The following is a 21,207-nucleotide window of genomic DNA, read 5'->3' as shown; positions in this document are numbered from 1 at the left end:
GTAAGCGCTCCTCCGCTGAGCTGCCAAGCCCCTCCACTTGCATGACTTCCGGTGAAGCTGACAACACGGGTGGCCGGGAAGCGGAAACAACCGGACTGCGACTCTCCCTCTCCTCCTCCCTCAGGCCCTCCATCTGTCTCTGCACGGTGAGGCGCTGGTCCACCTTGAGGGCCAGTGCGATGAGGGAGTTAAGCGAAGGCGGAAGATCCATGGCCACGAGGTGACCACGGATCTGTGGGGACAGTCCCTCGTAAAACGCGTCATGGAGGGCTTCCTCATTCCAGCGGCTCTCGGCAGCCCGAATCCGGAACTCGATGGCGTAGTCGGACACGCGGCGACGCCCCTGGCGAATTGTCATGAGTGACGACGCCGCCTGGCGTTCCGGAGCCGCATACTGGAACACCTGGGTGAGCGCGCAGACGTAGCTCGCCCATGAGCGGCAGGTCTCCGAGTTACGGCTCCACTCGGCGGTGGCCCATGCCTCCGCCCTCCCTGTCATGTGGGAAATGACGAAGGCGATCCGGGAGCGGTCCTTGGGAAAAGCGGAAGCTTGCAACTCAAAGTGGAGATCGCACTGCGCCAGGAAGGGCTTGACGTTACCGGAGTCGCCTGAGAACCGCTCTGGTCGAGAGAGCGGAGTGATGGTGGCACGGGGAGGCACAGGAGCGGCCGCGCTAGCTTGGGAGGCTAGCCACGGTTGCAGCTGGGTGCAGATCTCCTGGATCTGGTGAGTTATACCCTGGAGAGCAGCCTCTTGCTCACCCAGGCGTTTGCCCTGCACTTGCAGCGCACGGCGAATGGCTTCAGAGTCGGCTGGGTCCATGTTCTTGGCTAGATCGTTCTGTCACGGACGAGACTCGGGGGTGGATCATGACAGGCTTCCTCTATGAATTAAAAAAAAAAAATATATATATATATATAAATAAATGTGACGTGAACAAACGGTTGAGTCCATTCCGGCTGATTTTTTTTTTTTGTTTAACAACATACTAAATTTCATGTTTTATGTGTCAGTGGCATTTTAAGGTCTTGCTGACTCTTATCAGCAGAGGAAAAAATGCTTACATTAGGCACGATCATTCGGCAGAATGTCAGCATCGTATTTTCCATAAACAGTTCGAAAATGCCGCCCAGATTTCACTACCCTAGCAGATGAGGCAAATGCACTTCGAAAATGACATTGTGAAAAAGTTGTCCGCCTCCCATTCCGTATGAAAGTGATACGTTTTTATCTTTTTTACTGCAGCATCCATACTCATGTTTGTTAAGATTTCTTAAGCGAGATCTTAAAATAGGGGGGGAACTCACTAAGCGTGTTTTCCTGTTTGCACATGCGTGGTGGGCTAAAGTTAACAAAATAAAAACGGCTGTCTTTTTTTTTCTCGTCAAGCCACCGCATCGATCATGATCGAAGCATAGAGCACCCCTGCTATAGTCTATCCTACAGTTAACAAATATACAATAGTTTTGCTGAAAATCATGTTTATCATGTATTAGAGCCTCTTCCCACTTCACAGCCTTAATGGAACATTCAGCAAACCCTCATAAGAATTCACCTTCTGCTCTGTCAATTCTTTACCCCTGAACTCTACAATGGCACACAATTCTACTGTCCTCTCGTGTCTTGACACGTTACAATTTATTTATTATTTCAGCAACCTTGAATGTCTTGAGCTTCATCTCCTCCTCACAGCGGTATTATGGCAAGTCTCTACCCTAAGGAAATGACTCTTTCACCATTCCTGAGATTGGCCTGTTGACAGTGGAACAGGCAATTGCAGACTATGCTGTCATGATCAGCGTGTTGAAACGTCAGATGGCAGCCACAGATAGTCCTGTCATTGCTTTTGGTGGAAGGTAAGATTTGCCTAGATCTCCATTGTCCTATAGAGGGTTGTTGTACAGTAATGCCTCACTTCATTGATGTTCCCTTATTGCATGTTCAGTGTATCACGGGTGTTCAATAATCAATATAGTGCAGTTACTCTCCTGCACATCTTTGGTTCAGTTAGAATTGGTGACTATTTGACAATAACATGGTAGCAATGACATACATAAGGTCAAATCAGTGTCTTTAACTTCAAATCGAAACCTTACTAAGTAATTCCAAATCATACGTTTTGTAAATTACCTAGTTGGTTAGTTACTCAGTAAAAATGGCTGGCTTGCCACTGGTTAACATACAAGCCAAAGTGAGAGTTTCATTCAAATTCAAATAAAAATTATCATTCAAATACTGTAAAACATACGAACCTAGCCTGTCATACATCTATATTGACTGTATTTCTGGATGACAGCATGCAGTGGATAATATGCTGTGAACATCCTGTGTAGCACCCCTTCCCTCCCCCACACACAAGAGCCACGCCTGACCACATACCGCCGATATAAACCGAACGTACTGGTACGTTTTGTAATTAGAAATTCAAACCAGAAATACTTTGTCAATGTTTATTTCCATACCTTGTTTCCAAACAGCGACTGTAACATGACAGTAAAATGGCTCAAACATAAAAGTTATTTTTTCTTCATCCTCCTCCAAGTTCACTGAAACCACTGAACTCATCATATCGTCGTATCTGAATTGGAGAGCCTCAGAAAGTCTCTTCACACACCATTTCAGTCTCTCTGTCGCTCTCAATGTAATTTTCGTCTCGATTTCACTGCTGAAGGTGTGCTGCTCTCCTCATGCAACAGTCTAGCCTCTTTAATCTGTTGGTATGGATTATTTCATGCTGCTCCACAGGTTTAAAATCCACTGGAAGACCTCAGAAAAGGAACACCTTCGCATGCGGCCTTTTTTGTGAAAGCTTTTAATTAAATTTAAAATGTTTTGCATTCATGCGTGTCATGCTGTGTCCTGCTTTGAGGGCCCAAAACTAGTGTCTTCTACAACAATTGAGGTTGATTGTACTTCTTCTATGTAAAATTGAGGTACATTTTTCTTCTACGCACAAGTGAGGTAGATTCTTCTACTACACTTCCTGAAAGTCTTCTTCTACACATTGAAAGCATCTGGACATGCCCAAACCAGCGTGCATTGTAGGGAACAGCCATGTTTTAACCATTTTGTTTTATCAAGTTTTTGTTCTATAGTGCACCCTTACCCATTCGTGGTTAACTGTTCGCAGCCCCATTATATTTGTGGATTTTTCAAGCGTGGAAAAATGTACAATGTAGTTTTCCAATATTGTATCCACTTGAACAATATAATTATATCCAGTGCCAAAGATTCTCCCTTAAAAAATGTTAGCTTTGATTAAAACTATCAGAGAGGTTTTAATTATTTAATTATAGTTTGCGGTGGTGTTACCTGTGTATTGGATGTCTGTGTAACAAAAACAAACATTAATATCTTATTTTACTGTGGCACAAACATGAAAATCATTTTTTATGTTCAGTTTTCTACCCACCCATTTTAGAACCTTTGTAGAAGCATCAAAATTCAATCTGACATGCATCTGTCTCATCTTTTTCTCCAGTTCTGGTGGAATGCTGTCTGTCTACATGAGAATAAAGTATCCAAACCTTGTGGCTTGAGCTCTTGCTGCTAGTGCTCCCATACTGTCAACTGCAGGGCTGGGGGAGCCTACACAGTTTTTTAGAGATGTCACGACTGTAAGTTGGATAAATATGCATTGATTTTGTGTTGTTGTTTTATTATTATTATTACACTTTACATGCACATTATTATACTTGGCATGCACATGCGTTGGTGACCCTGCACATCCTATTCCGAATCGTTTGTATTTTCAAAATCATTTGAGAGCTGTCCTTGTTGGACAGACTTGTGCTGGACTGTATAGGTGATTGACTCAATATAGGTAGGTGTCAGGGGCATGACCAAGCCACTGCCCTGGGCGGAGCTACCTCTGGCAGCAGTCCCACACCTGTGCTGCATGGACACTAATTACACCAGGCATTTAAGCCTTCAGTGTGTCTTCTGCGTTTGCCAGTTCGTTTTCCTACTGTGTATTGGATACTCCACTATCGTGCGTGAGTACGCAGGTGTTGTGTAGTGCTTCCCTTTGCCACAGCATTCCTGTGCCACTGTAGTCTTGTTACGTCTTGTTCATGTTTCCATGGTTTGCCTCATAGTCATCGGACCTTGTTTCACGTTTTTGGACCTTGCCTTTTGCCTTGCGTTTTTTGTGCCTCTGCCTTCTTGGATTCCTTACCTGTGTATGACCTCAGTTTTGAATAAAAGCACTCTCAACATCATGCCTTTGTCTCGGAGTCCTGCAGTTGGGTCCTGTCCCTCGCCATGTCCCCGTGATGGATCAAACTGTCCAGAAAAGGACCTAGCAGGTAACACGCGGCACCACCAGTCTCGTCGGCAGGCCGGTTGACCAAGCATCCCCTATATGAGTGGGCTCCTATTTTTCTCCCCTCCTACCTTACCATCTTCACCACCGCAGGTTTTGCTGGACTTAGATCTTTCGGATTTCGAGTAGGACCTGGACTGCCAGATTCTGAATCGGAAACTGTTTTTGCTTTTGCCCTTCCAGTGTTCAGTCCCAGTCAATTTGTTTTCCCTCCCCTCATTTTCCAGCCTCTGAGTGCCCAAGTCCTCTTCCTACAATCCTTTCTGGGGCACCCGTTTGGCCATCTACCCGGGGCCTCCGCGTGACGGCCAGAGGAGGCACCCAAGTAGAGTGTCACGTTATGCCTCCCGCTACACTCCAACCAAGCCACAGCTGACTTCTGTCCATGCCTGGCCGGCGTCCCAGCCAATGCCGACGAATGCCCACGCCTCGCCCGTGGCCGAGCCACAGCTGACTTCCACCCACTCCTCACTGGTGACCGAGCCACAGCACACTCTCGCTTCCGCATCAGTCGTGGCAGAGCCACAGCGGACTTGCGCCCACACCACACTGGCAGCGGAGTCACAACGAAGTCTTGTCAACGCCTCACTGGCCACAGAACCACAGCCGACTTTCGCTTCCGCCTCAGTGGTGATGAAGCTACAGCGGACTTTCACCCACGCTTCACCGGGGACCGATCCACAGAAGTCTCTCGTCCACGCCTTGCCGGCGACCGATCCACAGAAGTCTCTCATCCACGCCTCACTGGCGACAGAACCACAGCCAACTTCCGCCAACATTATTTTTGAGGGAATTTTCTATTTTTGACAGATGCATTCCCGGGTGTGCCCAATTAGATCAGCTTTCTCCTCTGTGTGAACGATGAAGTTGGCGCCCCTTGTAAACACAATTCTGTACTGTTTTCAGGATGAATGTCACACTTAATATTTTGTAAACATTACTTTCATTTTTGTTTTACAGGATTTTGAGAACATTTTTAGATTGCACAAGTGCTGTTAAAGGAGCTTTTTATCACCTGAAAGAATTATAGGAATTGCAAGGTAAATTGTGTGATTTGTTCCCTGGCTTACTCTTTATGAAACAAGCATTTCTTAATTTGGTATTTTAGAATTTCAATTTCAAAGAATGCTTTTTTTTTTTCTTCTTGTTAACTTAATTACATTATAGTAAAATTCAGTCCGTATTCTCCCTGTGTGAGCGTCCATCATCTGCTCAGGACATCCACCATCTAAATAGCTTTCTGAGGAATGCATTTACGCTAATGGCCATGTTAGATTATCCGTACAGCACTCATTTTATGGACAACATGCCTCCCAATCCCGTGATGGTAAGGCTTTGAGATTGTTACACATGGTGTTACGGTTGTGGTGATTGATTTATTTATTGAAAAAAAATTATCTACAATGTTTTGCCAATATGTAAGAAAAACCCTACTTGAACATTGGAACTTTGGGGTTAATCAGAAGCACTTAAGATAATGACTGTTGTGTGCTTCCATTTAATTAATCTTTCACGGCCAGTCCTCCATTAACATTGATTTTTTTTTTAATTCAACAGCTGTCAATGGCAGTGAATTAACACAAATTTAAATGTGATTTCTTCTGAACACAGCCACATCCCTAGTTATATGAGCGTGTGCCCACTTTGTACTTGCACATTAACTTCTATTTTTATGAACTCTGTCCCAAAAAAATTTTTTCAATTGAGTTATACAGATTATAGGCCACTGTGGGAACAAAAGTTTGGCAAAAAAGTTTTTTTTTTGTCTTGGTCTTATTTTTTTACACATCATAAAATCCTGACATTAATGGGATATGTAGGTTTTTGAATCCACTGTATTGGCATTTACTCTTACATTGATTTAATGATGTACTAGGTACCTCAAGCAAAAAATATATTTTCAAATTTTTATCAGGTTGGTTGTGAAACCATGCTGCGTGGAACTGATCTGCTTGCTAACCTGAGGGATACTGCAGGTACGGTGATGACTAATAAATTCTGATTATTCTTCTGTATATATTTCACCAAGAATACACATGTGCTCAATAAGCCAATTAGCATCTATTCTAAGAATTATTTACACTCTCCCTATTGGTTTCTGTCCCCAACACGATTTCAAGTGTTGACCCCGTTGAATCTGTTGAAGTCCTTACTGGCAGAGCCATTGTCACCAAATCTGATAAATAGTAGGAATAACTAGTCAGTAATACAATTTAGACTGTTGGGAGTAACATGTAACATCCATCCATCCATCCATCCATCCATTTTCTGAGCCACAAGTGGTGCAGCCTATCCCCTGAACTAGTTGCCAACCAATCGCATGGCACATAGAAACAACTATTCACACTAACAATCACACCTACATCCAATTTAGAGTCTCCAATTAATCCATGTTGTGGGGATGTGGGAGGAAACTGGAGTCCCTGGAGAGAACCCATGCAGGCACACAGGCATGGCTGGAATTTGAACCCTGGTCCTCAGAACTGTGATACAGACGCTGTAACTAGTCAGCCGCCACGATTAACATGCAACAAAGTAACAAAATTACTAGGGGTGTAACCATTCATTAATTATATCAATGGATCGACATATATTCCTACAATCCAATTGGATTGATATCTTTAAAAAAAAAACTAAATTGATTTAAATCGTTTTAAAAGGTAATGGGTTTTAGTTAGCAACACAGACTGGGCAACGTAGAGCAAAGATGAGCTAGACATAGTGCTTATGTTTACTCTCGATAATACTGGCAAAAGTAACCTACACCTACACCCTGAGCAGGATCCTCGAGGGAGCATGGGAGTTCGCCCAACCAGTCTACATGTGTTTTGTGGACCCGAAGGCGTTCGACTGTGTCCCACGGGGAGTCCTGTGGGAGGTTCTTCAGGAGTATGGGATACCGAATGCCGATATGGGCTGGACGACTGGTGTCAGAGTTTGGTCCGCATTGCTGACAATCAGTTGGACACAATTTCTAGTGAGAGTTGGACTCCGCTAAGGCCACCCTTTGTCACCAATTTTGTTCATAACTTTTATGGAGAGATTTTCTAGCCTCAGCCAAGGCGTAAAGGGTGCCCGGTTTGGTGAGCACAGCATTGGATCTCTGCTCCACCAAGACTTTGGTGGACACCAACAGTGAGGGATGCCGTCAAGCTGAAGGAGTCCTATCAGGAATTTCTGGTCTGTGAAACCCCTGAGGCAGCTTATAGGTACTGTCTGGACAGGCGAAATGCAGCTTTGGATAAAACCCTGGTGTGGGCGGAGTTCGGTGAGGCCGCAGAGAATGACTTCAAGATGGCTTCAAGGAAATTTTGGTCTACCGTCCGGCTTCTCAGGAGGGGAAAGTAGTTTACATTCAACACTGTGTATTGTGAGGATGGGGCACTGCTGACCTCAACTTGGGATGTCATGAGTCGGTGGGGAGAATACTTCGAAGACCTCCTCAAATACACCAACACACCTTCCCATGAGGAAGCAGACTCTGGGTTCTCTGAGGCGGACTCGTCTATCTTTAGGGTTGAGGTCACCGAGGTGGTTGAAAAGCTTCCCAGGTGTAGCACCCCGGGGGTGGATGAGATTTACCTGGAGTTCCTAAAGGTTTTTGATGTTGTGGGGCTGTCCTGGTTGATACACCTCTGCAACATCGTGTGGACATCAGGGATAGTGCCTCTGGATTGGTCGACTGGGGTGGTGGTCCCCCTTTTTAAGAAGTGTGTTCCAACTACAGGGGGTTCACACTCCTCAGCCATAGGTAAGGTTTATTCAAGGGTGCTGGAGAGGAGGCTCTGTCAGGAAGTTGAATCTCGGATTCAGAAGGAGCAATGTGGCAAAACTTAAATGGCATCTCCAAACGAAACCTCCTTCACTTCTGAACAAGAATGCTAAGTATTTTGTTTGTCTTTGTGCATATGGGGAAGAACTGGTAACGTTGATGAGAAAAAAACACAAAAATGAACAAGAACATCCTTAAAGGGAGCAATCATATTGCTGAACTTTCAGCCAAATTGAAAAAAAAAAAAAGTCACACATTGTGGCAGAGACATTCATCCATCCCATCTGTAAAGCTATTGGAAATAAGATGCTTGGACCTAATGCAGCTAAAGAAATAGCCAAAGTCCCTATTTCATTTAACACTATTTCCAGATGTATTCGTGACATGTCTGCAGACATCCAAAGTTTAATGTTGGAAAAGGTCCCTATCAATTTGTATTGCAACTTGACACGCCCACTGATATTCGTGGACAAGCACAACTCCTGGCCAATGTCTGGTTTGTGGATGGATATGGAATAAGAGAAAACATTTTTTGCAAAACATTGCTACAAAACAACAACAGGAGAGGAAAAATTTTGGGTGCCGTCTGAATATCTCAAACAAAGTGGATTTAAATGGAAAAACTGCACAGGTGTCTGCACAGATAGCGTGGCAGCCAGCACCAAACACATTGTAAGCACAGTGACAGAAAGAGACCCCAATGTGATTGTTACACACGGCTTTTTATATTGTGAGGCCCTCGTAGCCAAGACCTTACCAGCAGACCTAGTTCCTGTGTTGGGTGTTGCTGTGCGCATGGTGAACTTTGTAAAATCACAACTCATGAAAAGTTGCACATTTGCATCTTTATGTGAGGAAATGGGTGTGGAACATCAGGCCTTATTGGTTCATACCGAGGTCTGCTGGTTGTCCTGTGGCAAGGTATTGGCTTGTTTATGAATTGCTGGAGGAAATATGTGTTTCTGACAAAGGAGAGGTCAGATTATGCAAAACTGTTTGCAACTGATGTGTGGTGTGCAAAACTGGCATACCTGGCTGACATTTTTCATCATCTGAATGAACTTAACACATGCCCAAGGCTGAAATGAACACCTGGTCACAAGCACAGATAAAATAAATGGATTATGTTCAAAGGTGTAACTCTGGAAACAACATGGAAAGTGAAAATCTTGAAATGTTCCTCCTCGCCAAGCAATGGCAAAATGTCAACACCGCAGCATTGTAGGAGATAATAATGAAGCATTCAGAAACACTTGAAGAAGGTGCAATTTTATTTTTATTCAGCTGCTATTGAATCCCTTGACTGGCTGATTCTGATTGTGATTCTCATTGAAAAAAATACCAGAACCACATGGTGGGACCTAGTGAATGACCTTCAGAGAGCTGAGAAAAAACTAACAAAGGTTACCATCAGAAACAAACAGGGACTCAAATGCTGCAGTGCCAGATTTGTCCCCCTGCTTAAGACAGTGCATGAGCAGGCCTATATATATATGCTAAAGAGCATTTGAGTGATCCAAAGAGGGTTGGGAGAGTTCCATATGGTCAGTTGAAACCAAAATAAAACTTTTTGGTAAAAACTCGGGTTTGTGGAGGAGGAAGAATGGTGAGTTACATCCCAAGAACAAAACACCGACTGTGAAGCATGGAGGTGGAATCATGATGCTTTGGGTCTGTTTTTCTGGGAAAAAAAAAGACCAGAGTGACTGATCTGTGGAAATTTCAGAATGAATGGTGCCGTATATTGTGAGCTTTTTAGTGACAACCTACTATCAACAAGGGCATGGAAGATGAGATGTGGCTGGATTTTTCACCATGGCAATGATCCCAAATATACCACTTGTGCAACAAAGTAGTGGCTTCGTAAGAACCGTTTCAAGTTCCTGGAGTGGCCTCACCAGTCTCCAGATCTCAACCCCAATCCTCAAAATATTTGGAGGGAGTTTGTGTTGCCCAGCGACAGTCCCAAAACATCACTGCTATAAAGGAGAACTACCGAGAGTATTGGGCCAAAATACCAGCAACCCTGTGCGAAAACTTGAGAAGAGTGACAGGAAACGTTTAACCATTGCCAACAATGTGTATATAGCAAACATATTGACATGAATTTTTATTGTTGACCAAATAACAAAATTCCTCCATAATTTGACAATAAATAAAAAAAAATCACATGATTTCTTTTTTTTTTTCCTCTTATTGCTTCTCATAGTTGAGGTATAACAATGATGAATTACAGGCCTCTCTGATCTTTTTAAATGGGAGAACTGGGAATGGGAGAACACTGACTAAATACTTTCCTACTACAGTATAAATAGATGGATGGAAAAATTGTCAAAGTGGTGTTCTGCAAACAACCTCACACTGAACACCACAAAGACAAAGGAAATCATCCTGGACTTCCGGAAGTGTGGCATGGACCCGGTCCCACTATTCATCAATGGGGAGTGTGTGGAGAGGGTCCTTCAAATTTCTGGGAGTCTGTATCACAGACGAACTCACCTGGACTGTAAATACCATGGTGGTGGTGAAAAAGTCCCAGCAGCGACTCTACTTCCTGAGAGTGCTCAGGAAGAACAACTTGGAAGCTAAGCTGCTGCTGGCTTTCTACAGAACCACCATGTAGAGCATTCTCACATACTGCATCATGCTGGATGTCCAGCATTGAACAGGAAAGCTCTGCAAAGAATGATCAACAGTGCCCAGAACATCATTGGCTGCTCTCTGCCCTCCCAAGAGGACATTGCCAACTCCTGCTATCACAGCAGAGCCACTAATATTGCAAAGGACTCTTCACATCCTGGTTGCCACTCTTTTAACCCACAAAACACAGACAACCAGATTCAAAGACAGCTTTTCCCACAGGGCCATCAACTCCTTGAAATTAAAGAAGTCCGGTCGTTGAATTAACAATGTATCAGATAGGTGATGTCCTATGTACTGTGTATCCGCTGGCTGGCCTAAACACACTCCAAATTCGATAGGATGGATGAATGGTGTGTCCCACGCGTCGGCCTCCGAATAATCAGACTCCGCGTCATTCCTGTCCGAAGAACCATCCAAAAATTCTACATTATTGTCAACCATAGGTTAAAATCTTTATGGAAATATTACTCTATCTTCCCGATCAGATGAGGATAAATCAGAGAAATGAAGGCTGGCCATAATTGTGTCACAACGTAAGCGAGCCTTTGTTTGCGCACGTAATACGTCACATCCGTGCATGTAGGTCACGTGACTCGCCAAAATGTCGCCGACCAGGAACATTAAAAATTGACGATTATAAATATTCTCAAAACAACCTTAAATGATATCAGATTAAAATCATAATTTTCAAGATACAGTACATACGACATGACCTAACTTATACATTGTTAATTCAACGACTGGACCTCTCCTTTGAAACCACTGAACATAACAGTACTGTAATGTAACATGCAGCTGCACTTTTGTTTGCTTTTCTTGGTTTTAATAATCTACCAAGGCATGGATAAATCGAACACCATCTCCAAGTAGAAGACTGAAAAATATACATTATGTATTTATTTATTTATTTTAGCAATAACTGCCTTGATGTCTGTATTTTATCTGTTATTTTTATGTAAGCTGTTCTTCTATTTTTATTCTATTTTATCTGCCCAAGTACCTTGTGGAGACGCACTCATTATTTCGTTGTAAGCAGTCATATAATGACATGAAAGGCTTTTAATCTTTATTTGATTTTTGTTATATACAGGGTGTTCCAAAACATTAATTCACACGTTAAGTAATTGTAAACTTGTTTATTATAATTCTAAAAAATTTTAAGATTAAAAAGAATTTACAAATATCTTTATTTAAGTAAGAGTAATTTTTTTTTCGGCTTGTCACGTTAGGGGTCGCCACAGCAAAATGCTCATTTGTTTGGCACAGTTTTTACACCAGATGCCCTTCCTGACGCAACCCCTCTCGGAGAGTGGAGGCCCCAATGGGATATGAACTCATGACTGCTGGTTTACCAAACCAACACTCTAACCACTGAGCTATGGGGCCTCAGTTTCAGTTCAGCTGTAAAGGATTTGCCTCACAGTTCTGAGGAGTCAGGTTCAATCCCGGCCCCGCCTGTGTAGAGTTTGCATGTTCTCCCCGTGCCTGCGTGGATTTTCTCCGGGCACTCCGGTTTCCTCCCACATCCCAAAAACACGCAACCTTAGACACTCTAAATTCCCCCTCGGTGTGATTGTGAATGCGTCTGTCTCCATGTTATAATCAATAGTTATAATCAAAGTAGTTTGCATACAGTAGTAATAAATGCCATAGTGCATTACAGTTGTGATACAGTGTATGGTTTATAACTGACAAAAATGCTCTAACTGCTTTTATTCGTGCCTCTGTTTTACTCTACAGCGATTGTGTACAACTCAACTGGGTCGCTGACCTATTTTGATGTGTACCGTTTGTATGTGGAGTGTGCCGATCCCACTGGCTGTGGACGAGGCCAAGACAGCATGGCCTGGGACTACCAGGTATTCAAATCAATATCTATGAAATATTTTGATTTGGATTGCAATGACCCAATTTTCGACCCATCCATTTTCTAAGGCAGTGGTTCTCATGCGCTTTACCTCAACTACTTCTTCTTTTCCTATCAGCTTGTCTCGTTTGGGGTTGCCACAGCAATTAATATTTTACCATGTGACCCTATCTCCTGTATCTTCATCTCTCACACCAACAGCCCCCATGTCTTCCTTCACAACATGCAGCAATCTACTCTTTGGTCTTCCTGTCACTCTTTTGCCTTGCACCTCGATCCTCATCACCCTTCTACCAAAATACTCACTCTTTCTCCTCTGAACGTGTCCAAACTATCAAAGTCTGCTCTCTCACTTTATTCCCTAATTTCTAAGTTTGGCTGTCCCTCTCATTATCTTATTTATAATCCTATCCAACCAGATCATCTCGCTCTGTTTCTTGTTGTCTCTTAAATCCCACTGTCTCTTATCCATACATCTTGGCTGACCTCACTACTATTTTATAAACTTTGCACTTTATCTGAGCAGGGACTCTTCTGTCACATAACAGACATGACACAACTCTCTGACAGCGCAATGTCTACATACTTGGCCGCTGTCATCAATATTTATTCACACACTCGAACCAATGGTTCCCGTAACTGTAGAGAACGTTTCGGCTTGTCCCTACATAACATTGTTGCCTACTTGTGAGACTAAGTCTTATTAAAAATACGCAAACCTTGCTGAAGCGCTTCTTGAATGGATAGCCCACTCCTGAGCAGAATACGGTGCTATCGGAATAAATGTCATGTAGGGTGACCACGGTCTGCCTGATATATGGAAAGATTTTGCGGCAGTAGTCTGACATGGTGCAATCGTGAATCACCAAATTTGTGTTGTCGCCTGATCCTGGCATAAAGGAAATTCATTAGGGCCGGGCCGCTCACAGACAGGGTGAGCAAATGCTAAAGGTGCTGCAGCCTCAAGAAGGTCTTAAAAATTGGGTGAAAAACAAAACTAAACTGGTGGGGGAATTCAGCTTTAATTATATTGCAATGTAACTAACTAACAAAAGGGGAGCAATACTTTGAATTCAGCTCTACCTCGAGTCTCGATGCTTCTTCCCTTGCTGCAACTCCATCTGGTCTCCTGCACACAGAAAATGTCAACCTCTCTTCTCTGCATCACATCTGCTCGCTCTCTACCGTAACCTGTCATTGTCCCGACAATGACCATTCCAACTCTGGCCAACACATACTGTATATATCTCCTCTTCGTTTTTGACCAACAGTAGATGTCACGTCCCATCGGATCGGGGGTAGGACCCAAATGTAGGAACTCGGAAGACGCAAGGTAGTTCAAGAAGAGACACGTTTATTATATGCAGAGGTAGGTGATCGAGCAGGCAGTCCGATGCAGCAGCGGTAGTTGGGACGTCGGGCGAAGAGAACAGATGAGCGGACAGGCAGGAGTCGGCGCACAGGAGAACAATCAAAGCAGGCAGAAGTATCAAAGGAGTCAGGCTTACAAGGTTCGTCAGAGAACATGCGAAGGTCGGTACACACAGGTTCAATCAGGGATACCGGAGCACACGAACGGGACATGAAGATCATACGAACTGGCGGCGGCCAGTTGTCATCGCGGTCATATAAATCCACAGCATAATCAGGCTGCATGAGGCGCAGGTGTGCACCTTCCAATCAGCGCACCTGCGCGGACACCCGCACAGCTCGTGCTGAAGCAGCAGGCTCATGACAGTAGACCAATTTCCACCAGCACTCAGTAAGTCAACAACACTATTAGCAGTGCTTTTTAAACCGGGCCCTGCTGTACCAATCCAAAATGAAAGTACAACTTTGTGATTTGCATGGATGTCAGGTTTACCAATTAAACAGGATAAAAAAGGAAGCAAAGACACCAGTTCAAGTTGACAGCTCGCGAGGAGAGAGGAGAGGAACTGTCTCATACAGTTCACCACTGTACTCTCTGATTATCCTCTCCTCAGCACCTTTATTCATTTAGTCTCAAAACGCCCCTTATTTACATGGATGTTACAAAAAGGAGACGGGAAGCAAAACATAGTTGGAAACAAAGTGTACTTGTTTCTTCATGTGTGTGTGTGTGTGGTGTGTGTGGTGTGTGTGTGTGTGTGTGTGTGTGTGTGTGTGTGTGTGTGTGTGCGTGTGGATGGAAGATTGCTGAATACATGTGTGGTCATCATTTCTTTAACAAACAACAGGTGCTCCTGGTTCTAACAGTTCTGATGATTAGAATCGATGTTTTTGGTCTTGTGCTATCTCTTGCTAAGCGGCTGCCACGTTATCTAGAGCAGAGCAAAGCATTTCTTTATTGGAAGCAGATGTATGATAATTATAGTATACTCACAATTATTCCTACAATGGACTATTGTCAATGCCGAATGGCCTTGGTAACTCAATCCTCGCCGTTTACCAGGATTTGGGACCGGCACAAGCGATACACTGACTTGTGACAACTTATGGCTGGGTTACATTTTAAATTATATACTGTTCTATACGTTGCATCTAAAGTTTTTGTTTTATCCATTGATTTATGTTGCAGGCATGCACAGAAATAAATCTCTGCTATTACAGCAACAACATCACAGACATGTTTCCAGCAATGATCTTCAGTGAGAGAGAACGCCTGCGGTACTGCTCAAAACAGTGGGGTTTGATCCCGCGACCAGACTGGCTCAAAATTCAGTTCTGAGGTGATAGTGAGTGCTGAAAAATACACATTTATTATTCATAAATAAAATCATGTTCAAATTCTAAGCAGTTGTGTAGACTATAAAGAAAGGGGGGGGGACACTTTACAATAAGACCTCTCATACATTGATTCACTGTCAAACAATATGCAATACCTCTCCTGGAAGCTATCACCTTATCGTGGTGGAGAGGTTTGTGTGTCCCAATGATCCTAGGAATTAAATTGCATGGGGCTTTACACCCCTGGGAGGGTCACCCATGGCAAACGGGTACTAGATGAGGGACCAGACAAAGCACGGCTAAAAGACACTTAAAATGGTATACGCAAATGGATTCAGGTTTCCCTTGCCTGGACACAAGTCACCAAAGCCCCCTCTGGACTCAGGCCTGGACAGTGGAGCTTGAAGGTGAGTGCCTGATGCTCGGCACAGCCTGAAAGGTGAACATGGGTCCCCCTTCCCCGGGCTCACCACCTGTGGGGGAGGGTCCATAGAGGTCGGGTCCAGTGTGATCTGAGTGGTGGCCGAAGGCAGGGACTTTCGCGGTCCAATCCCCTTGCTACAGAAGCTTTCTAGGGACGTGGAATATCACCTCTCTGGCAAGGAAGGAGCCCGAGCTGGTATGTGACGTAGAGAAATTAGGACTAAATATCATTGGGCTCGCCTCCACACACACAAGAGTAGTTGGACTCTTCCACTCTACAGTTGCCCAGTGTGGGAATTGCCAAGCAGGGTATACTTATTGACCCCTGGCTTGACTCCTGTATGTTGGGGTTCACCCCGCTGGATGAGAGGGTAGCAGGGTTGTTTTTGCCTATCCGACAAACAGCAGTTCAGAGTACCCACCCTTTTTGGAGTCCTTAGAACAAGGGTGCCCAATGCATTGATTGCGATCGCAGAGGCAATTTTGATCCATTGCATGACCGTGTGCCCAAAAAACAAAAAAAAAAAAAAAAAAAAAAAAGATGTCAGCCTATCATCGATCTCGGCGCTTGATTTAGATGTAGCCAATACGTTGGTCGCTTAGGTTGGTTGATTGATATTCGGTTTGACCAATCTTGAGCTCTTCTGATGTGTCACTGTGCAAATGCACATAAAGGTGGTTTCAAGTAAGCTGTCTTCCCATTTTGCGTCAGTCTCTTGCTTTCTCTAAGACAGTCGCTGTGATCTGCAGCCCCCATGGAGACGACGATTTTGTCAAAATGGTAGACTTTAATATTCATAATGAGAATAGCATGGAAAAAATCCAAAGAACTCTTTACCATACAAGACCTATTTGACCTAGACATTAAGATTCCAACTCACACTCAAGGTCACGTTAGACTTGGTTTTCTCCAAGGATGTTGAAATTCTGCAGTGTCGAGAAAAGGTATTTGCCCTGCTGCTGATTTTTTTTTTTTTTTTTTTTTGGCATATCACACACAGAAGTTTCAAATCATCACACCAATTTTAATATCACTAAGAGAAAACCCAAAGAAATGCATACATTTGTGGATAATGGGTCTGAGATCCCTAATGCAATCCCACCTTCAACTTAAATTCTTCTCTTACGCCTATGGCACACCTCACCACTGTTCTGCTGCCCTCATAAATGTCCTGTACTATTCTAACATATTTCTCCGCCACACCAGATCTCCACACGCAATACCAGAGTTTCTGTCTTGGTACTTTGTCATAGCGTTTCTCTAGATCCACAAAGACACAATGTAGCTCCTTTTGAACTTCTCTGTACTTTTAAATTTGCATCCTCAAGGCAAATAATGCATCTTTTTTACTCTTTCAAGGCTTGAAACCATACTGTTGGTCATAGATACTGACTTCTGACCTGAGTCTACCCTCCACTACTCTTTTCCATGACTTCATTGTGTGGCTCATCAACTTTATTCCTCTATAGTTGCCACAGCTCTGCAAGTCCCCTTTGTTCTTAAAAATGGGAACTAGCACAGTTTTCCTCCATTCTTCAAGCATCTTCTCGCTCGCTAGTATTCTGTTGAATAAGTTGGTCAAAAACTCCACAGCCACCTCTCCAAATTGCTTCGAGACCTCTACCGGTGTGTCATCACGACCAACTGCCTTTCCATTTTTCATACAATAAATGCATTTTAGCTACTTGGTGAATTTCATCTATTGCTGGGTTTAAAAGATTGGAATCCTTGTGATAAATGAGTGATTAGTTTTCTTGAAGACAGATGACTAAAATTCAACTGTAGTTTTCACACACAAGCGAAGGATGTACTCTATATATGATATACTCTCTTGTTCAGCCCTTTTCAGTGCTAGCAACATTATTTTCTCCAATGGTGATCTGGACCCGTGGGCAAATGGAGGCGTAAGTGCTTAAAAATAAGAGATTCTTAGATGTATTTTACAGGCAAAGCTTCAGTCATGTTGTCTTTCAGGTGCGGAAGTCTTTGAGTTCATCATTGATAGCCGTCAACATTGCTGAGGGAGCCCATCATCTAGATTTAAGGTAGAGAATCGTGCTGCCTTCTCAACTTCAAAATCATGTTTAAAAAATGGTAACATTACTGTTATAATTTATATGCAGAGGGTCAAATGATGCGGATCCATCTTCAGTCATTGAAGCCAGGAAGACTGAAGCAGACCTTATTACACAGTGGGTGGAGATGGCGAGGAAACAAATACAACAATTGCCCTGATTGTTTTAGTTTTCCTGTCTTGTACACATTTCTTAAATAGATTTTCAATGTATGTTTGTATGCTGCATTCCAGTTACACAATGAGAAAACTCAGCTGAAAACGTTACGGGGCCCATTCAAAATAAAATCTTAAAAATATAAATATGCGCTGCAAGAATTCTACCCAACGCTAGTGATATGGGACTGTCATTGTATCTGATTTTAGTGATATTAAAAACGATCTCGCTGTTATCACTCATTCATTCAATCCACTTCTGAGATACATTAAGCTATCCCATGATGCCACCTGAGAGTACATGAAGCATGTCCAAAGAAAATATCTCCAAACGTGGCTGGTATGACCTTTATTTCAATTGGACAAAAAGAATAAGAAAAATATCGAGTGATAATACAATCAGGTAGAGGTGATATTTTATTCCCCCAAATTACAGTATACCCAACTCAATAAAAAAATGCAGAAAAAGAGGAACTAAACACTAGATGTCAAAACATATTTTTCCATCTATCCACCGTTTTCTGAGCTGCTTATCCTCACAAGGGTCGCATGACAAAGGAGAGGGTGGGACAGAAGTTACTGGGTGAGGCTTGGATGATGCGCAGCCAATCAGTTCACGAGATAAATCCACAAATGATCTCATTGATGTTGCGCTGGGGATTAATCACATGCCTTCTATCAATGCATCTTCCCACAATATGCAAATATGACTATTTTTCTTTTTTTGGGGGGTGGGGATGAAATAAAAAAAAACCGTGAAGCACTGAGGCCACAAAAAATGAAGTACAAAGTAGCGAGGGAACTTTGAGAAGTTGATGAATGAAGAAAATGAGAGCGAGTGAAGTGTAGAATAGGCAAGTGTGATGAACCAGGAAGTGGGAATGATTAGTAAGGGGGAAGTTAGAAAGAGAATAAAGAAGGTGAAAAATGGAAACACGGTCCTGATGACATACCTGTGGAAGTACGAAAGTAATTTGGAGAGGTGGCTGTGGAGTTTTTGACCAACTTATTCAATTTATACAGAATACTAGCAGGCGAGAAGATCCTGATTAATGGAGTAAAAGTGTACGAATTCCCATTTTTAAGAACAAAGGCGCTGTGCAGAGTTGTGGGAACTATGACGGAATAAAGTCAATGAGCCACAGAATTAAGTTATGGGAAAGACTAGTGGAGGCTAGACTCATGAAAGAGGTAAGTATCTGCAAGCAACAGTATGGTTTCATGTCAAGAAAGAGTACCACAGATGAACTATTTGCCTTGAGGATGCTAATGGAAAAGTACAGGGAATATCAGAAGGTGCTACATTGTGTCTTTGTGGATCTAGAGAAAGCCAATGACAGAGTACCAACAGAGGAACTGTGGTACTGCATGCGTAAGTCTGGTGTGACGGAGAAATGTGTCAGAATAGTACATCCCATGTAACAGAATAATGGTGAGGTGTGCCGTAGGTGTGACAGAAGAATTTAAAGTGGAGGTGGGACTGCATCAGGGATCAGCTCTGAGCCCCTTCCTGTTTGCTCTTGTAATGGATGGGCTGACAGATGAAGAAAATTTGCCAAAGTAAAACAGAATATCTGTGCGTGAATGAGAGGGCTGGAGGGGGAAGAGTGAGGTTCCAGGGAAAAAAGATAGCGAGGGTGGATGACTTCAAATACTTGGGGTCAACAATACAGAGCAATGGTGAGTGTAATAAGGAAGTGAAGAAACAGGTCCAATCAGGTTGGGACTCTCTGTGGCGACCCGTAACGGGACAAGCTGAAAGGAAAAGAAGAACTGACTAGCCATCTTCTTTAATCCGCCGGCAAGATACCCAAAACTCACTGCCACGAGCCTTGTTAAGAGACAGGATTCCAACAACAATCACAAACTATAAAGTACATAAGAAACCACCAGCACTGGCAGACAGAGCAGCGGATATGTCTCCAGGCATTCACTAGCTTGATGTTGGGAACAAGACCAGGTGTCAAGATGCCTCCTTTTTCCACTGAGGACTATCACCATTTCATCAGAGGATGTCAATTCTAGAAACAAAAATCCACCGTCTTGAAATCTATGTAGATGTAAATGGACAGTCGGGGAATGAAACCAGCAGTTCTCCCTGGTGTTTACTAGGAGGTAAGCCCAACGATATGGGACATCTAAAAAAGAGGACAAAACACCATTAGATTACCGAGAAATCTGGTGAGCCTACGTTGCAAGGGGCCTCAATACCAAGTGAGAAACCGTGGACCGTCGCTACAGTGAAGGACAAGAGAAAAGAATGAGTCAATGCAAAACACAGTCAGACGAACACAGATTTGAGCCATTTTTACAAGACCCTGGTCAAGAATGCTCATCCCTACCACCACCACGGAAAGGTATGAAATTAAATCACAAAATAAATGGAGCCTCAAACATTAATTGTTGTTGATGAAGCTGTTCAGGATGTAAAATGGTTTTGCTGTGAGAAGAACACCAAAGTACTGTTTTACTAATGACACGTTGTCTGATATCCTTCAAAAAAAATCCTCGTGATCATTAATTGGCATCCAATTGTGATTCCTTTTTCACACAGGGGCCCTGGATGTTTTCAACAGTACTCAGAGATACTGAAGCTAAATTTCACTGATCTAACAAACTTGCAATATTTGGATGCTGTTTTTATAAGTAGACCTCCCGTTACTATGATTTGGAAATTAACGTTTCTTGAGGCGCCATCAATGAAATAAGAGGCAATGTGCATACTGCACTATCCATGATTTTCATTGACATTTTATTTTTTGGGGGAGGTGCAGACATTCTTAACAGGCAGATGGATTCTGTCTAAATGGACAAGGGGTTAAGTTATTAGCTGCCAACATGTTTTTACTGTGTATGTCATTCGCCAGCCTGAAAGGAAAACATTGCTCATTGTCACAGCCAGAACACGGGGTTGGACCCAAATGCATGACTTGGGAGGCGTAGAGGCAGTCCAGGAAAAGTGTTTATTCAGTTAGGGAGCAGCGGTAACCAGGATGTCAGGAATAGAAGGCAGGTCAGCGGGCAAGCAGGGATCGGTACATGGGAGATCAGGAACAGGGTTGCGAGAGTGCGGGAACGAGGCATTAAGCAACAATCTGGCAAAAGCCAGCCCGTACATGTGGTTCTATATAACTGGGATGTAATTACTAGAGATGAGGCGCAGGTGTGCCTCGGGGACGGGTACGGCCAGGACAGGGACTAGCAGGGCCATGGCAGTACCACCCCCCTCACCCCTTA

General features: G+C 43.3%; 1 long non-coding RNA gene across 1 annotated transcript; it reads left to right on the top strand.

The window, feature by feature from the left end:
* The first annotated feature begins 1,328 nt into the window (after positions 1-1,328).
* On the top strand, positions 1,329-18,366 carry LOC133499565 (uncharacterized). Its single transcript, XR_009794691.1, has 8 exons — positions 1,329-1,857; positions 3,483-3,618; positions 5,286-5,365; positions 6,241-6,301; positions 12,481-12,599; positions 17,580-17,644; positions 17,715-17,785; positions 17,864-18,366. It is a non-coding gene; the product is annotated as an uncharacterized LOC133499565 (long non-coding RNA).
* The last annotated feature ends 2,841 nt before the right edge of the window (positions 18,367-21,207 follow it).

The sequence above is a fragment of the Syngnathoides biaculeatus genome, chromosome 4 (assembly GCF_019802595.1).
Source record: "Syngnathoides biaculeatus isolate LvHL_M chromosome 4, ASM1980259v1, whole genome shotgun sequence".
NCBI classification, from domain to species: Eukaryota; Metazoa; Chordata; class Actinopteri; order Syngnathiformes; family Syngnathidae; genus Syngnathoides; species Syngnathoides biaculeatus.
This window is presented reverse-complemented; position numbering and strand designations above follow the sequence as displayed.